General features: G+C 43.4%; 1 protein-coding gene across 1 annotated transcript in view; it reads right to left on the reverse strand.

Annotated features, from left to right (window-relative positions):
- Positions 1-18,092, reverse strand: part of LOC132823023 (14-3-3 protein beta/alpha-A-like) — a 48,571-nt gene extending 30,479 nt beyond the window's left edge. The window contains exon 1 of the mRNA XM_060836557.1: positions 18,019-18,092. The gene's annotated coding sequence lies outside the window, so the exon portion shown is untranslated. The remainder of the gene's footprint in view (positions 1-18,018) is intronic.
- Positions 18,093-18,334: the final 242 nt, after the last annotated feature.

Here is an 18,334-nt window from a genome sequence, read left to right on the forward strand (position 1 = left end):
AGACCATTCCCTCTGCGACTCTCTTGTCATAGGACATGTCCCCACCCTTCCCTCCCAGCACCTTCCCCTGCCACCACAAGAATTGCAAAACCTGTGCCCACACTTACCCCCTTCACCTCTGTCCAAGGCCCCAAAGAGTTCAGAGTTTACCTGCATTTCCACATCTATCAGAATTTTACCTGCATTTCCACAGGTCATTTACTGTATCCAATGCTCCCAATGCAGTGTCCTCTGCACTGGGGAAACAGGACACCTACTTGCGCAGTGTTTCAGAAAACATCTCCAGGATATAAGACCAACCAATCCCAACACCCTGTAGCTGAACACTTCAACTCTCCCAAATGCAGGTCTTGGGGCTCCTCAAATCACCACACCCCAACCACCCAAGACCAGGAGGAAGAACGCTTCATCTTTCACCTTGGGACCCTCCAATCACATGGCAATGTGGATTTCACTAGTTTCCTAATTTCTCCACCTCCCACCTTCACCCAGTTATAACTTTCCAATTCGGCACCGACCTCATGACCTGTCCATCTTCCTTCCCACCCATCCACTCCACCCTCCTCTCCGATCTATCACTATTTCCCCACCTCTGTCTACCTACTGCACTCTCTACCTTCTCCCAGCCCCACCCCCATGTCATTTATCTCTCCACCCCCTCAGCTCACAAGTATCATTCGTGAAGAAGGGGTCTTGCCCGAAATGTCGTTTCTCCTGCTGCTTGGATGCTGCCTGAGCTGCTGTGCTTTTCCAGCACCCCACTCTCGACTCTGATCTCCAGCATCTGCAGTCCTCACTTTCTCCTCTATACTATCCATTGTATCCAGTCCCATTAAAGATCTTATATGTTTCAATAAGATCATCTCAATCTTCTAAACTCCAATAGATTTAAGTTGAACAGGTTAGATCTTTTTTTATTAAAGAAGTCCTTCATCTCAGAAATGAGGTGAGTCAGTTATATATCTTCTCAAATAAAGAGGCCAAATCTGTACTCAGTATATCAATTGTGGTCTCACCAACACCTTATACAGCATCAGCAAAACTCACCAAATTTTACATTTTTGTTGCAAGATACATCTTGAAAACACTATTGACTTATGGGCTAAACCTACTTAACATTTGAAGACAATCTTTTAGCCCCAAGAAGCAAACTCAGTGAACATATTCCAAACTGCCTCTAATGCAAGTGTATTCATCTTTTAAACAATGTATGAAAAGAGATTTTATGCAATAGTCTAGGTGTGGTCTTATGAATACATGTAGAGGTGTAGTCAGCCTTCCTTAGTTTTCTACTCCAGTCCCTTGCAATAAAAGCTGAAAATGTGTTGCTGGAAAAGCGCAGCAGGTCAGGCAGCATCCAAGGAACAGGAGATTCGATGTTTCGGGCATAAGCCTTTCTTCAGGAAAGGCTTATGCCTGAAACATCGAATCTCCTGTTCCTTGGATGCTGCCTGACCTGCTGCGCTTTTCCAGCAACACATTTTCAGCTCTGATCTCCAGCATCTGCAGATCTCACTTTCTCCTTGCAATAAAAGGCCAATTTCATTGGCCTAATTAGTTAAAGGAATTGCATGCAAACTTTATGCTTCAATTCTTTATTTTAAATAATACATTATTTTTCTATTCTTCCTACCAAAGTGAATCATCTCTAAAATTCCCCACATTATACTCCACGTTTTGGTCAATTTTTGGCCATTCATTTAATCTATTTATATTCCTCTGCAAACTCTTTGTTCTCCCTATAACTTGCTTTCTCACCTATCTCTGTACTGTCAGCAAATTTGATTCCAATACACTTGGTCCTTTCAACCAAGTCATTAACAGATTGTAAATAATACCATCGAGGCTGTGACACTGATCTCTGTGGCACTTCATTATTTACAATTTACTAAACTGAAATGATCTTTTATCCCACTCTTCCATTGGTTAGCCAAATCATCTGTCCAACACCATGAGCTCTTATGGTTTACAGTAACCTTTTACATACCACCTTGTCAAAGGTCTTTTAAATGCAAAATATACTACATTCCCTCAGGAAACTGACGGAAATGGGAGTTGGCAGGAAATGATAATGACACTGGAAATCAGTTATGATGTGTGCCTAACAAAGGGCTGTCAAGGCTAGGTCATCTTCACCTTGGATGTATTTATTTCTGAATCAGTAAGAGAATTAATGATCAAGAATTGAAATTGCTGGAAAAGCTCAGCAGATCTGGCAACATCTGTGAAGAGAAATCACATTTAATGTTTCAGGTTCAGCGACCGTTCTTTATGGGATAAGATAGGAAAGTGGAGTTGAGATTCATCAGATCAATCATGATCTCATTGACTGATCCACAATTCAATGAGGTAAATGACCTGCTTCTGCATTTCATGATCTTTGTATTCCTAAAGGGAATGGAGGGAAATAGCAAGTGGGGTTGAGTCTGAAAATCAGCCAGAACTGAATGGCATGGCAGGTTTTGCTTGTCCTTCTTCAAGCCTATAAACTGGTCTAATCTTCTCTACCAACAATACTTTTACATTCCTCACTTTTGGTTGCTGCTTTTTTTTGCATCTTCTACAATTCAAAGGTTTCTACCATTTCTTTGTTTCCCTAGTTTCATCCAACAGAGAACCAGCTTTTTCATTTTATATATTACAAAATTCTTGGAGTTTGCTTGTGCTTTTCTTCTCACTAGTTTACTCTCACAATTTTTTCCTTTTTTTTAAGAAAAGTCATTCTTTATTTTCTAAGATTTTCCTAATCTTCGAGCCTATTGTTGATTTTTGTAATACTGTCTGTCTTTTCTTATAATGATTCCATCCTTAACTTGCTTAAACATCATGGCGCAAGCCTCTCATAAAGTCTGTCTTTCTCAATGGAATTTTTGTTGAAAATATCTCCTTAAAATACCTTTCACTGCTCATCTACCATTCCCCTTCCAATTCGTCTTCTCAGTCCAGTTTAACCAACTTTGCCTTTATATTTTTGAAAATGCCGTAGTTTCAGACCCAAACGTCTCTCTCAAACTGGAAGTGAAATTCTAGAAGAAACATTATGATCACTCTCTTCTACTGTAATTGAGAATAATTATTAATCTGATTCAATATATATTAAGATTAAAATAGCTTGTTCTTTGGTAGTTCTCCAGGATATTCTAAGAAATTGTATTTGAATCAACTTATGTTCTCAACACAAATGTTTGCCAGTTTGATTTGTCCAACCTACATATAGAGATTGAAGCCTCATGATTATTGTAGTGTCATTCTTACATGTCCTTATTATTTCTCAATTATTACCTGTCCTACACTAACTAAAACTTAAGGATCCTAAACATTATCCCCACCAGTAAGTTTCCCCTTGCTATTTCTTATTGCTCCCTTATTAATTATACATCTTTGGTTTCTGAAGAGCATTTTCCATGACTTCTCATTTGTATCAGTATAGCTCTTATTCCTTGGGTTATTAATTCATTCATCTCGTTATCAATGTTAGAAGCCTGAGACGGACAGAAAATCAGATTAATTATTAAATCGCATAGTTGGGGGTTGTTGCCACGACTGGAGGGTTTGAATTATAGGGTGGGTAAAAGGGAGGACTGCAGATGCTTGAAACCAGAGTTTAGATCAGCGTGGTGCTGGAAAAGCACAGCAAGTCAGGCAGCATCAGAGGTGCAGGAAAATCAATGTTTCAGGCAAAAGCCCTTCATCAGGAATATTCCTGATGAAGGGCTTTTGCCCAAAACGTCGATTTTCTTGCTCCTCGGATGCTGCCTGACCTGCTGTGCTTTCCAGCATCACTCTGATCTAAACATTGGATAGGGTGGGTGTTTTTCCCTGCAGTGTCAGAGGCGGAGGGCCGATGTTACAGATGTTTGTAAAATCTTGGTGTGAATAGGTCTTTTTACTGGGACCAAATCAAAGACTAGAGGACACAGATTTAAAATGACAGATTTAAAAAAAAAGGACCCATGGGGTAAATTTTTTTCAGAGGGCAGTGTGTGTAAGGAGTGAACTACCAGAGGAAGTGAATACAATTCCAACATTAAAAAGGCATCAAGATGGGTACTTGAATTGGAAGGGTTGAAAGAGATATGGGTCAAATGTTGACAAATGGAACTAGGTCAGGTTGGGATTTCTGTTTGGCCTGGACCCGATGGATTAAAGAGTTTGTTTCTGTGCTACATGACTATCTTGTCTTACACTGATGATGATCCTATTTGTCGATGAACTTTAAAAAGGTTGCATGTTCTGTCCTTTCCTGTCATGATCTAATTATCATTGCTAATATTATTCTCTTGTCTTCTCATTTAAAGCCATATTAGCAATGTTGTGGTTCTGTTCGCCCAGCTGGGAGTTTTTGTTGCAAACGTTTCGTCCCCTTTCTAGGTGACATCTTCAGTGCTTGGGAGCCTCCTGTGAAGCGCTTCTGTGCTGATTCCTCCGGCATTTATACTGGTTTGAATCTGCCGCTTCCGGTTGTCAGTTGCTGTCCGCTGCAGTGGCCGGTATATAGGGTCTAGGTCGATGTGTCTGTTGATAGAATTTGTGGATGAGTGCCATGCCTCTAGGAATTCCCTGGCTGTCCTCTGTTTGGCCTGCCCTATAATAATGGTGTCTTCTCAATCGAATTCGTGTTGTTTGTCATCTGCGTGTGTGGCTACTAGGGATAGCTGGTCGCGTTGTTTCGTGGCTAGTTGGTGTTCATGGATGCGGGTTGTTAGCTGTCTTCCTGTTTGTCCTGTGTAGTGTTTTGTGCAGTCCTTGCATGGGATTTTGTACACTACATTGAGCAAAACCAATGTAGTGTACAAAATCCCATGCAAGGACTGCACCAAACACTACACAGGACAAACAGGAAGACAGCTAACAACCCGCATCCATGAACACCAACTAGCCACGAAACAACGCGACCAGCTATCCCTAGTAGCCACACACGCAGATGACAAACAACACGAATTCGATTGAGAAGACACCATTATTATAGGGCAGGCCAAACAGAGGACAGCCAGGGAATTCCTAGAGGCATGGCACTCATCCACAAATTCTATCAACAGACACATCGACCTAGACCCTATATACCGGCCACTGCAGCGGACAGCAACTGACAACCGGAAGCGGCAGATTCAAACCAGTATAAATGCCGGAGGAATCAGCACAGAAGCGCTTCACAGCAGGCTCCCAAGCACTGAAGATGTCACCTAGAAAGGGGACGAAACGTTTGCAACAAAAACTCCCAGCTGGGCGAACAGAACCACAACAACGAGCACCCGAGCTACGAATCTTCTCACAAACTTTGACCATATTAGCAATCCCAGGGCAGAATCAAGCTGGGAAATGAGGCAGGTGGGGCATTTCAACATAGAGGGAAACAAAATGTCAATTTCTCAATGGCAAGATGAAAGTTGGGAACTGAATTCGACTATAAAAACAAAAGGATCAAGAATAGGCCATTCAGCCCCTATAGCCTGCTCTGCTATTCAATGGGATCATGGCTGATCCGACACCTGTTATATAGTCCTTCCAGCATTTGCCCCGTAACCTGATTAGAAATCTCTCAATCTTAAATATACATAAAGGTCTCTACCCTCCCAGCTCTTGGTGGCAAAGCTACAAAGACTATCACCCTTAGAGAAGGTACACCTCATGTCAGCCTTAGATTGTAGGAAATAAGTGGTGCCAATTACATTAAGACTTCCCTACTCCAGTTTGAAACAGTCAATCAAGGATCATGGTGGTAGCTCGAACATTATAGAAGGTAGGGCAAGGTCGATGAAGGATCTAGGATGATGCAGTGTTTGGTGGGGGAGTGGGGGGGGGGAGGAAGTTAGAGACATTTGGAGGTGGAAAGTCACCAGCTCAAGATAGAAAAGCTCCTTTTAGGACTTGCAGAATAATGCTGCTGGCTTTCAGGAGTGGATATTAGTTAAACATAGCATCTGGACCTTCAACCACTGAAGTAATGGTCAGTTGGCAACTTCCCAACCCTGTAAAAACAACTATAGCTAATTGATTGGCTGCAAAGTGATTGTGAGAGATAAGCTCTCATCTGAGTGGAAACTCACATCCATAGTCACTCACCAGACACAGTAACAAGATCTCACCTTTAATTAATTATTCAATTCATGCCGTGTTTCTCTGGCCTGGTCAACATATTCATACCAATTCCTCTTCACCATGCAATACATTTTCAATCTTGGTAAAGGGGGAGGTGGTGAGAAAATAAAAACCTCAAAACATAGCAACCTGCAATAATATAGCACCTTTAATCTGAAAATATCCCAAGGTTCTTAAAAGGCACATCACACAGAAGGATGAGAAAGGATGTACTGACACTGGAGCGAGTACAGAAGACAGTTGGTTCATTAGGTTGATTCCAGAGTTGAGGGGGCGGGCCACATAGCCTACTCCTGCTCCTCGTTATGTTCTAAAAGCTTACACTGCCTCAGAGATATTAGCAAGATGATTGAAAACTACAGGCTGAAGCTTTACAGAAACCCAGAGGAGGTACAGCCCCAGGCATGCGGTATGCAGGTCCACCAGCCTTTCCATACGCCCTGGCATACATGAACCAAACTTGCAGCTAGAGACAATTAAGCCCTGGAGGGTGGAGGGTTAAGGGAGTAAACTCAGATAGGAAATGTGAAGCTCTGAAGACAGACTGAAGTCTAACTTTTAAGTTTCCAGCAACTCCCACAATCAAGCTGGTGCAAAACAATTAGAACCACTCAGGCATGCTGAGAGGAACCTGACATTTGAGCAAACGATAATCTCCAGACATTTTGCTCTGACTCGCACCCAGGGAAGATATTCCATAGAGTTGTACAGCACGGAAACAGACCCTTCGGTCCAACAAAGGCAGTGCAGTGGTAGTTGGCACACTGACCTCTACACCGTTGAAGCCAGGTGCCAACTCGAAGGCACCCCCTCAACCATGACTTTACCTCCCATTACCAAAACATTATCACCCAGATCATCCACAACCTCTTGGGATCTCCCACCCACAGCTTCCAGCCTTAGTTTGGAAACCCTGTACTGCCCGGTTCTACCTCCTAACCAAGATTCACACACTTGACTGCCCCAGCCGAACTATCATCTTGGCCTGCTTCAGTCCCACCTAATATTGCCACATACCATCATACCGTCTAACCCCCCTGGTCCAGAACTCCCCATACACATTCGGGACACCACCTACACCCTCCACCTTCTCCAAGACTTTCATTTCCCTGGCCTTCAATGCCTCATCTTCACCATGGACATCCAGTCCCTCTACACCTCCACCCACCATGTCGAGTGCCTCCAAGCCCTCCGTTTCTTCCTCTCCTGATGTCCCCACCAATACCCCTCCACTGACACTCACTCATTTGGTTGAACTGGTCCTCATCCTCAATTAGTTCTCCTTTGAATCCGCTCATTTCCTCCAGACAAAAGGGGCGGGGTAGCCATGGGCACCCACATGGCCCCAGCAATGTCTGTCCCTTTGTTGGTTACATTGAACAGTCCATCTTTCGTAATTATACCGGCACTATTTCGTATCTTTTCCTCCGCTATATTGATAAATGTATTGACCCCACCTCATGCTCCCACAAGGAGGTTGAGCAGTTCAATGTCACTAACACAATCCACTCTGACCATCGCAGACAGCTCCCTCCCCTTCCTGGATTTCTGCATCTCCATCAATAGTGACCGACTCAATACAGACATCATCTACAAACCCACCGACTCTCACAGCTACCTGGACTACACCTTCTCCCACCCTGCCTCCTGTAATAACCTTTATTCCCAATTCCTCTGACGCATTTACTCCCAGGAGGACCAGTTCCACCACAGAACACACCAGATAGCTTCCTTCTTCAAAGACCACAATTTCGCCTCCTACATGGTTGATAATGCCCTCCAATACATCTCATCCACTTCCCGCACCTCTGGCCTCTAACCCCGTAACAAAGACGGAACCCTCCCCAGTTCTCACCTTCCACACCATCAACGTCCGTATACATCGCATCATCCTCCCCCATTTCCACCTACAAACGGATCCCATCACCGGAGATATATTCCCTCCCTACCTCTATCTGCTTTCCGTAAAGACCATTCCCTCTGCAACTCTCTGGTCAGGTCCACAACCCCCACCAACCCACCCTGCACTACCGGCACTTTTCCCTGCCACTGCAGGAATTGCAAACCTGCATCCACACCTCCCCCTCACCTCCATTCAAGGCCCCAAAGAAGCCTTCCACACCCAGAGTTTTACCAACACTTCCAGACATGTAATTTACTGTATTCATTGTTCCCAATGTGGTCTCCTCTACACTGGGGAGGCAGGACGCATACTCACAGAGCGCTTCAGAGAACATCTCTGAGACACCCAACCAACCAACCCCACTGTCCCATGGCGAAGCACTTCAACTCCCCCTCCCATTCCGCCAAGGACATGCAGGTCCAGGGCCTCCTCTGTCACCACACCCCAACCACCCGATGCCAGGAGGAAGAATGCCTCATCTTCCGCCTTGGGATCCTCCAACCACATGGCATGAACGTGGATTTCACCAGTTTCCTCATTTCCCATCCCCCCACCTTATCCCAAATCCAACCTCCCAACTTTGGCACCACCCTCATGACCTGTCCATTTTCCTTCCCGCTGAACAGCTCCACCCACCTCTCCGATCTATCACCATTACCTTCACCTCCATCTACCTACCACACTCTCAGCTATCTTCCCCCCCCCAACCCCACTCTCACTCCCCTCTCATTTATCTCTCAACACTCCCTCGGCTTACAAGCCTCATTCTTGATGAGGGTCTCTTGCTCAAAATGTTGATTCTTCTGCCCCTTGGATGCAGCCTGACCTGCTGTGCTTTTCCAGCACCACACTTTCTCGTAACCTAATCTAGTCTCATTTGCCAGCACATGGCCCATAACCCTCTTAAACCCTTCCTGTTCATATACCCATCAAGATGCCTTTTAAATGCTGTCATTGTACCAGCCTCCACCACTTCCTCTCGCAGCTCATTCTATACATGCACCACCCTCTGTGTGAAAAAGCACCCCTTAGGCCCTTTTTATATCTTTTCCCGCTCACCCAAAACCTATACATACCCTCTAGTTCTGGACTCTTCCACCCAGGGAAAAGACCTTATCTATTTATCCTATCCATGCCCCTCAAGATTTATAAACCTCTCAAGCCACCCCTCAGCCTCTGACACTCCACACTGAATAATATTCTAATTAAAAAGGTGCAAAGCAGCATCTCACAGGTTGGAATGCTATCCTGGATACAGGAAGGCAGTCTGGTTTAAGAATGAGATTTCAGAGTTTAGGAGCTAGGGTAGCTGACGGGATGTGTAAGAAGCCAGAATGGGGCCAGAGATTTCAAATGTTGCAAAGTTAATGGGAACAAACAGAAAACCGGGTGGGACGGAAGTCATTGGTGGATCTGAAAACCGTAAATGAACATTTTTAAGAAAAAGCAACACAGCCAACCTAGCTCAGCAAACAGAGTGGACGAGACATTCTGCGATTAAAAAAATTAAAATGTGAGCTCTTTCACAATCTTATGAACAGATCGTACCAGAGGAGGTTGCTTAGTGAAAAGACACACAGAAATACAAAATCTTAGGTTCTTGACATAAGGCACACTGTAGGAAATCCAAAAAAATGTTAGTAGCACTGAACAATTCCAACTTGCCAATGTATCGGATTCTAATATAGCAACACCCATTCAGCAGCTGGTTCTTATAATAATATCTCTTCAACATAGTAGAAGCTTAGAAGTTAAAAACACAATTTACATCGTGTCCAAAAACCTGCAGAAGCTAAAGGTGCATCACCCCACATTTATCAACATTCACTAAATCACACCACCCGACCATTTAGACTCACCAAGGACCTTTTCACCTACTTATTAACTTACAGCAACGTCTGTGCAAGTAGAACTTCAACCTTTTTTCACTCAAGCAACAATCTGTTCATTAAAACTGAAGCTCCTACTCCCACAAGCAGAAACCCAAAAGCACTTAGCTTACGATGCAACTTGTTTCATTAAAGTGGTTTAACTAGAACTCCCTCCCACCAAGCCTAAACAAGCTGTTACACCTCCTGTTAGGTTCAGATTTGCAAAATGAGCAGCTCAGAATCAAAAGAACTCAAGTTATTTTGTTTGGGCTGTTAATTATTTAATTTCAGAGAAAAAGTCCTAATTGGTCAGTGGTGAACTGTGTAACTGAGGGCTCCACTTTGCTGGACTTATGCCCGTCTACATCAACTTATCAACTGAACAAACAGATTGCTCCTGGTTAAGCAATTTTAAAAGGCTCATTATTGTTTCACATCCCTCCATGACCTCACCCCTCTCTTTCTTTATTCTCAAGCCTGACAACTCTCCAAGATACTTTTACTCCTTTAATTCTGAACACATTAGGATTTAATCAGTCCACTACTAGTGGTAAGGCCTTCTTCCATTGTCGGGACCCTAAGCTCCAGAAATTTGTCCTTTTATCTCTCTGTCCTTGCTTTCCTCCTGTGAGATGCTGCTTAATATCTACTTCTTTTGTCAAACATTTGGCCACTAGCTTTTATCTCTTCCTGTAACTTGACATCAAATTTTACTGCCTGGTATTTCTCTGAAGCTCCTTGGAATTTTGACCATTTCAAAAGGTACAATATAAATGGGTGGCACGGTGGGACAGTGGTTAGCACTGCTGCCTCACAGCGCCAGAGATCCGGGTTTGATTCCCGCGTCAGGTGAATCTTTGTGTGGAGTTTGCACATTCTCCCTGTGTCTGCGTGGGTTTCCTCCCACAATCCAAAAATGTGCAGGTTAGGTGAATTGGCCATGCTAAATTGTCCGTAGTGTTAGGTGAAGGGGTAAATGTAGGGGAATGGATCTGGGTGGGTTACGGGTCGGTGTGGACTTGTTGGGCCGAAGGGCCTGTTTCCACAGTGTAAGTAAATCTAAAAGATTTTTTAAAAATGCAAGTTGCTGTTTAAATTGTTCAAATGATCAGGTCTGTCATTGGCATGTGTAGTGATGTGAACCAGTTGGAGGCAGTTTTATACCAAGGTGGATGGATTCTAGATAAGCAAGGAGATGAAAGGTTATCAGGGTAGGCAGGAATATGAAGTAATCAGAACAGTTATTATCTTACTGATTGGTAGAGCAGGCTTGAAGAAGCTGAGTGCCCAACTCCCACTTGTATGCTGGAGTGTAATGTTCACCTCATTCTCAAACATTAAGGAGTGTGTAAAGATTTACAGGAATTGAGGGGTGTGATGAGAACAATTTCAGCTAGGACTGAGTCCGAATAATGGAGAATGAGAGCTTTTAATAGTTGAAAATGAATTTGGGAAGAATTTCTTTTACATAGTGAGTGGTGAGAATGAGAACTGTCATATGGAGTGTCAAATGCAGAGAACACTGACTTATAACAGGAGGCTTGTTGCGTTCAGGAGCAAAAAGGCAGTAGAGGGATTCAAGATTTGTTGGGGAGGGGGAAGATGTCATTGTACAAGCTGGTATACAAAGGGGTCAAAATAGATACGTGGATTTAGACTCAAACAATTTGAATAATTTATTAATATTTTCATTCATCAACTCTGAAGAGTCACTGGACTCTAAGCATTAACTCTTTTCTCCCTATATATTCAATCAGACTTGCTGAGTTTCTCCAGTAATTTCTGTTTTTATTTCAGATCTCCAGTATTTGCTTTTTTCTTATATCCTCCATTATCATGTCACCACTAAACTAAAGCTGCAGCACAAGGGAAATCGTTAATTTCTTAGATACCATGTTATTTAAGTTCAAGTAAGACGATAGACATGAAAGTTAACAACAAACACTTGTTTCAAAATACACACTTCTACATATGTAAAACCATCATTCTATGCACATCTTCCACAGACCAGTGAGGTCACAGTTAATTTCTTTCCGTGCAATATGCACAAAGCTAGAACCATCTTAACTAGGTAGTTGCCTGTCTCTTTCTTTTTACTGCATCTCCAGTCTCAATCTCAGATTCAAATTTAACAATTAACACATTACTCAAAATGCTAGAATCCAGTATAGTTTGTTTTGCAAGTAATGTTATCCTGACTCACACAGCCTTAAACAAGAGACTGATAAAGCATTGTGCTGGAAAAGGCACAGCAGGTCAGGCCATGCTTCATCAACTCTGATTTCTCCAGCATCTGCAGTCCCCATTGTCTCCTTAAACAAGAGATTTCATATTCAATTGCAAGAAATTTGTTACCTTAGTGATATAGTTTTCTTGGATCTCCATTGGGTATTCGTTTGCTGACAGTCATAGAACTGTTTTCTACCCATTGTAGCTTCCTCTTCTCTTTTGTAGCCACATTACACCCCCACAATTCATTTGCAGCCCTTTCTCTTGTCCCCTTCTTTCTTGAAAACCTGTTTTGAGGAGCCTTTCCCATTTTTTAAAAAAATGCTGGTTCTGGCCTCATTAAAAATGCTTCTCTGATGACTCCAGACCAGTTTGATTTATTTACTGTCTTGAGAACAGCCTTTATTGTTAAGTGCAGTGCAGTACAGTGGAGTGAGTAGTGAAAAGTTTGTAAAGTCACCTTTCGGCACCATCTTAGGTATAGGTTACCAGATACAGATACTTCAAATTTGTCACAGAATTAAAATTGTAAAGAAAAAATTAGCATGGGAATACACTTTACAAGTCAAGTTCATAGCTCCTTGAAAGTAGAGTCGCAGGTAGATAGGATAATGAAGAAGGCATTTGGTATGTTTTCCTTTATTGGTCAGAGTATTGAGTACTGGAGTTGGGAGGTCATGTTGCGGCTGTACAGCACATTGGTTAGGCCACTGTTGAAATACTGCGTGTAATTCTGGTCTCTTTCCTATTGGAAAGATGTGAAACTTAAAAGGGTTCAGAAAAGATTTACAAGGATGTTGCCAGGGTTGGAGGATTTGAGCTATAGGGAGAGGCTGAACAGGCTGGGGCTGTTTTCCCTGCAGCATCTGAGGCGGAAGGGTGACCTTATAGAGGTTTATAAAATCATGAAGGGCATGGATAGGATAAATAGACAAAGTCTTTTCCCTGGGGTAGGAAACCTAAGGGTATATGTTTAAGGTGAGAGGGGAAAGATATAAAAGAGACCTCAGGGGCAACTTTTTCACGCAGAGCATGATACGTGCATGGAATGAACTGCTAGAGGAAGTGGTGGAGGCTGGTACAATTGCAACATTTAAGAGACATTTGGATGGGTATATGAATAGGAAGGGTTTGGAGGGATATGAGTCGGGTGCTGGTAGATGGGACAAGATTGGATTGAGGTATCTGGCTGGCATGGCTGGGTTAGACTGAAGGTTCTGTTTCCGTGCTGTACATCTCTATGACTCTAAGTCCAGAAGGAGAATAAAAAGTGTCCTAAAGTACTCACTTATAGTCCTCATAGTCCTTTTCCAACATAAATCCGTGCCTGTCAGGTTTCAGAACATGAGGCCATGCTGCTCTTCCATTTACAGGTTATGTTTCTTGCACATTTATTGAACTCATTAACAATAAACATGTGAAAGAACCAGCCTATGATTAGAGAAGCTGCTACTCAATATCCCCTTTCATTCTATTAGGGGCATAATTTTTGACTGATTTTCACCGTCATTTTCCCACGCAATTTGTAGACTTTGAGTGAATCTGCCACCTACCGATATATTTTTGGCATTAGTGAGTAATATAACCAGAACAGACAACTGACAGACTATCCTGTTTCTGTGTGATAGTTTTGCATTCCCAACGCCCCTCCCCCAAGTCCCTCCTCCCTACCTTTTATCTTAGCCTGCTTGGCACACCCTCCTCATTCCTGAAGAAGGGCTTATGCCCGAAACGTCGATTCTCCTTCTTCTTTGGTGCTGCCTGATCTGCTGCGCTTTTCCAGCAACACATTTTTAAGCTCTGATCCCCAGCATCTGCAGTCCTCACTTTCTCCTCCCTGAAAAGCATCTCATTCGTGCAACATTTCCATGGCTAATGCACCTAGCGTACATATCCCTGCACACTTCGCGGCAACCTGGCATGGCCAATCCACCTAACTTGCATATCCTTGGACTGTGGGAGGAAACCAAAGCACCCCACAGAAACCAACACAGACATAGGGAGAACATGCAAACTCCACTCAGTCACCAAGGCTGAAATTTAACGTAGGTCCCTGGCATTGTAAGGTAGTAGGGCTAATCACTTGCCACCCCTAAACATGTCGACTAGTTGTGAAAAGCATTAAACAAATGCAAATCTACTTCTGCCATATTACTTGAGTTGGTACTCCAGCTTTTCTTAATGTACTATCAAATCAGTGTAATTACAATCCAAATCCAATCCCTCATTGAGTGTGCTATTAGGTGAGGGACCCCCATCTTACTCCAGTCTCACTGCTTTTATCTGAAATTTGGGCTGCTGGGTTATTACTCCACACTCACTAAATGTTGCACTATCACACCAGCTTCCTATGTTACTGCCTTATTCTGACTGGCACCATTTGGTTATTCTTATCTCCCAGTCCAAATGTCCAATTCCTATGCATGTCACCAAATGAACCACTCAACCACTGTAGCTGCAACAGCATGTCACAGCGTGGGTATTTTGTGCTAGATGACTGATGTTTTCCACATATGAAGCCGGTTATTGAGGTCCCTATCTACCATCTTAAACTTTCACTCCCTCCATCATCAGCACACAATGTCATCAGCATGTACCAATACCCAACCTCTCTACCTAACAGCACTGATGACATGTGAATATCACATGGGTTTGCAATGCTTCAACAAGTTGGCTGGCTCACCATCCTCACCAGTGCAAATAGGATTCAGTACTAAATGGAGAAAGTGAGATCTGCAGATGCTGGAGATCAGAGCTGAAAATGTGTTGCTGGAAAAGCGCAGCAGGTCAGGCAGCATCCAAGGAACAGGAAATTCGACGTTTCAGGCATAAGCCCTTCATCAGGATTCCTGATTAAGGGCTTATGCCCAAAACGTCGAATTTCCTGTTCCTTGGATGCTGCCTGACCTGCTGCGCTTTTCCAGCAACACATTTTCAGTTCAGTACTAAATGCCAAACTTTTGAGAGTGAATACCACATTCAGTGGTGGAATGAAATAAAACTGTGGTATTATTCAAATCTCAACATTACATTTAATCTTTCTTTTCTTTGCAAGTTTCTTGTCCTACTGTATCATTCTTTCCAATGTTCTTTCATTATTATTATTATTCTCTCCAAATTTAAATGTTGGCTATTGCATCCCTTGTGGTCCTGCATGATTACACCAGCTTCCCATATGAATGCAGTGTCCGTTTGTAATTACAGCCTGTCCTGTTATGCTCCTATAATGAATTCAGACTCTTCCAATGTTACTGGCGTTTGTGACTCCATTATTACCAATTCATCTCTAAATTGCAATCGGCCAGACTCTCCTTGTGCAAAAACACTATTACACTAGTACTTTTGCACTTTGCTCCACTCTTCCCTCCAACCACACGACACCAACGTTGATTTCACCAGTCTCCTCATCTCCCCTTCCTCCAGATCGAATTGAATTGGATTTATTGTCACATGTACTGAGGCACATGCACTGTCCTCTTGAACTGTTCAACTTGTCCATCTTCCTTCCTACTTTTCCGTTCTACCCTCCGCTCCGACCTATCACCATCGCCCCCACCTGCATCTACCTATCGCCTTCCAAATTACTTACCCCTCAGCCCCAACTCCCCTTCCTAGTTATCTCTCAGCCCTCTTCCCCACCCTCCTGACATTCCCGATGAAGGGCTTATGTCTGAAACATCAATTCTCCTGCTTCTCAGATAATGCCTGACCTGCTGTGCTTTTCCAGCACCACACTTTTCGACTCCACTCTATTGTCTCAGTCCGTTATTACTATAGTCTATTCCTCTTGTTGCACTATTATCAAGTCTTTCCGTATATTTTAGTCTATTTCTACTTGTAGACACTGTGGTTGTGAAAGGCACTCTGGAATTGTAAATCTTCCTTTGTTTATACATTCCAGCATCTGCCAGTGATTGTAGAAGTAATCCATTTCTCATTCATTACACTATTTTACTCTCGTCAAGTTGACCTCCAGGTCCACCTGTTGTTGCCCTGTTACTCCAGCTTCTCCTTCATTGTCCTACACCTCCAGTATCTCCACCATTGCGCCAACTCTCTGTTTTCTTTGGATCTCTATTACTTCAATCTCTGCCGCTCTGATTTCCAGTGTTCCTCCAATCTGCCTGTTACTCTGAACTTGGTTACTGTATCTGTCTCTTATTCTATCACTGTTACCTGATCTCCCTGTTACTAGAACCTGTGTTCCTCTGATTACTCTCTGTTACTCATTCTGTTATCCTAACCAACTCTGCTCTTTGTTACTCTGATCTTTGTATGTAACTCTGATCTGCCTGTTACACTGATCTCCCATCTCTGCTTGTTAATCTTGCTTTGTTACTCTTGGGTTTTAATTTCTATTACTCCAATCTGACCATTTTTCCTAATCTCCATTACTCCCAAGCTTTCTCTGTTGCAAGGATCTCTAATACACTGATCTGTTATTCAAATCTCCCCAAGATCTCACTGTTACTCATGTTCTCCCTCTTTTACACTGACATATATTATTCTGATCTCTATTAATTAGAATTCACTTTACTACTCTAATCTTTGCTACTGATCTCACTCGACTCTGATTGGTGACTGATCTCTGTTGCTTTGAATCCCTATTACTCTCTGTTACTTTGATCTCACTTATTCCAATCTCACCCTGTTACTCTGATCTAACTCTGTTATTCTTTGTTATTCTGGTCTCACCCTGCTATTGTTACTCTGATCTCACTATGTTACTTTGATCTTATCCTGTTACTCTCTATTACTCTGATTTCACCCTGTTACTCTGAACTCACCATGTTAGTCTTTGTTATTCGGATCTCATCATGTTACTCTGAACTCACCCTGTTATTCTGTTAAATTTTGTTCCTCTGATCTCACCATGTTGTTGTCTGTTACTCTTTGTTACTCTGTCCTCACAGTCATTCTGATCTCACCCTGCTGTTCTCTGATCACACCATGTTGTTCTGTTACTCTTTGTTACTCTGACCTCACAGTTACTCTGATCTCACCCTGCTGTTCTCTGTTACTCTGATCTCTCCATGTTGTTCTGTTACTCTTTGTTACTCTGACCTCACAGTCACTCTGATCTCACCCTGCTGTTCTCTGTTACTCTGATCTCTCCATGTTGTTCTGTTACTCTTTGTTACTCTGACCTCACAGTTACTCTGATCTCACCCTGCTACTCTCTCTTACTGATCTCACCATGTTGTTCTCTGTTACTCTTTGTTACTCTGACCTCACAGTCACTCTGATCTCACCCTGCTGTTCTCTGTTACTCTGATCTCTCCATGTTGTTCTGTTACTCTTTGTTACTCTGACCTCACAGTTATTCTGATCTCACCCTGCTACTCTCTGTTACTCTGATCACACCATGTTGTTCTGTTACTCTTTGTTACTCTGACCTCACAGTTACTCTGATCACACCCTGCTACTCTCTGTTACTCTGATCTCACCATGTTGTTCTGTTACTCTTTGTTACTCTGACCTCACAGTTACTCTGATCACACCCTGCTGTTCTCTGTTACTCTGATCTCGCCATGTTGTTCTGTTACTCTTTGTTACTCTGACCTCACAGTTACTCTGATCACACCCTGCTGTTCTCTGTTACTCTGATCTCGCCATGTTGTTCTGTTACTCTTTGTAACTCTGACCTCACAGTTACTCTGATCACACCCTGCTGTTCTCTGTTACTCTGATCTCGCCATGTTACTCTGTCACACAGATCTCACCTCGTTATTCTGATCTTACACTGACCTCACCATTACTCTGATCACACCCTGTTACTTCGGCCTTACGCAATTACTCTGCTGCTTCAGTTACTCAGTGCTTTTGTTACCCAGGCTGTAGTGTTCCTCTCATCACACCCCCCAATCCCCGATGCCGCCCCCCCCCCGGAGAGGCCTATCGCCCTCCCACACTCACCTCTGTCTCTCTCTCTCTTTCTCTCCCGCCGCGCGCTTCTTTTCCGTTTCCTCTCTCGCCCCCTCCCACTACCCCTCCCCCTCCCGCCCGGGTTGCCTGGGTAACCGCTCCACGCGGGGTCTCCGCGGAACACTCGCAGGGTCGCTGACGTCTGCGTTTCCCCGGCAACCGGGAGCCGCCGCCAGGGAGCAGTGCGCCTGCGCACGGCCAGCGGGCGACGCGTTGTCGCCGTCGATAAGGCCGGGGGAGGGGGTCAGTGTTGTTCGTAAAAGAGAGAGAGAGAGAGCAAATAGGAAAGTCCTCGCTGAAAATACGG

The sequence above is a fragment of the Hemiscyllium ocellatum genome, chromosome 15 (assembly GCF_020745735.1).
Source record: "Hemiscyllium ocellatum isolate sHemOce1 chromosome 15, sHemOce1.pat.X.cur, whole genome shotgun sequence".
Taxonomy (NCBI): domain Eukaryota; kingdom Metazoa; phylum Chordata; class Chondrichthyes; order Orectolobiformes; family Hemiscylliidae; genus Hemiscyllium; species Hemiscyllium ocellatum.